Source organism: Cebus imitator, unplaced genomic scaffold (assembly GCF_001604975.1).
Source record: "Cebus imitator isolate Cc_AM_T3 unplaced genomic scaffold, Cebus_imitator-1.0 Scaffold1, whole genome shotgun sequence".
In the NCBI taxonomy this organism is placed as follows: domain Eukaryota; kingdom Metazoa; phylum Chordata; class Mammalia; order Primates; family Cebidae; genus Cebus; species Cebus imitator.
In genome coordinates, this window is record NW_016107316.1 from 15463941 (window position 1) to 15465689 (window position 1749).

A 1749-nucleotide genomic window follows, 5' to 3' on the forward strand; every position below is an offset into this window, starting at 1 on the left:
TTTTTTTTGAGACAAGGTCTCTTACCCAGGCTGTAATTCAGTGGCACAATTATAGTTCACTGCAGCCTTAAACTCCTGGACTCAAGCGACTCTCCTGCCTCAGTCTCCTGAGTAGCTAGGACTACAGACGTGCCATCATGCCTGGCTAATGTTTTCATTTTTCGAAGAGACAGGGTCTCACTGTGTTACCTAGGCTGATCTTGAAGTCCTAGCATGAAGTGATCCCACCACCTCTGCCTCCCGAAGTACTGAGATTATAGGCTTGCACCACTGTGCCTGGCGTAATGTAAGCATTTTAAAATACCACATTCTTAGTAGTCCAAATCTGTTTTGCCTAGACTTTTTTGTTGGTGGACATGTTCCATAAAACTCAATCTTCTTTCTCTCCTGACTGATTTTATCACTGCACTTTTTGGGATAATATTTGGGAAGATGTTTGGTAAACTGCAATATTCTATATCAATGTAAGATGATGGTGATAATTGGAAGTAGACTGAAGAAAATGAAGGCAGTTCTTTTCATCTGTCCATTCTTGTGCCAACTTTATGCTGATAACTTAGGTATTTGTCAGATGGCTTTTTTTATTCTATGCTGTATTATTATTCTATGCAGTATGTGACTTAGGTTCATTCATGTCATATGACTGTGATACATTTGTAGCAGCTCACTCAATTGATATAAATACATTTTACTGGTTCATTTGCATATTACTAAATTTATGGTAGAAAATGCCTGCAGTAATGGTGACTTTGTGTTTCCATGGTGAAATTAATTTTTACTTCATAATTTTATACCATGTTTGCAATTAGTAATTCAGTATATTTTTTCCTTATTAGTCCATAAAATTGTGCTAATAGAAACTGTGTATGTCATACTGACAGTTTTGTCATTAGCTCTAAACCAGTGCCTTGCACACACTGGTAGGAGGTTCAATAAGTATATAATTGAACCTCCTAGGAGATCCACCTGCCTCAGCCTCCCAAAGTGCTGGGATTACAGACGTCAGCCACCACACCTAGCCTATTCATTTTTTTTTTTTTTCCCTGAGACGAGGTCTCTCTCTGTTGTCCAGGCTGGAGTGCATTGGCTATTCACAGGCGCGATCCTACTACTGATCAGCACAGGAGTTTTGACCTGCTCCGTTTCCAAGCTGGGCCAGTTCACCCCTCCTTAGGCAACCTGGTGGTCCTCCACACCCAGGAGGTCACCATACTGATGCCAAACTTGGTGCAGACACCTGATCAGCAGAACTCCTGGGCTCAAGCAATCGTCCCATCACAGCCTCCTGAGTAGCCGGGACTACAGGCACGTGCCACCGCCCGCTGCTCATTATTTTTTAATTGACAATAATTTTATGTATTTATGGGACACATTGTGATGTTTCAATACATTATTATGGAATGGTCAAATCAGGCTAATTAACATATCCCTCAGCTCAAATACCATTTATGTGTTGTGAGAACATTTCAAAACCCATTTCTTTTGCTGTTTTGAAGCATACATTATTATTAACTGTAGGAGATTATTTTGAATTAGTTGAAAAGATGTTGGAGAACTGCCAAGTGAAAAACAGCCCCACCCGATTGAAATGTCCAAAAGAGCTGAGATCTTTATCTATTTTATTTATTTATTTATTTATTTATTTTGAGACGGAGTTTCACTCATGTTACCCAGGCTGGAGTGCAATGGCGCGATCTCGGCTCACCGCAACCTCCGCCTCCTGGGTTCAGGCAATTCTCCTGCCTCAGC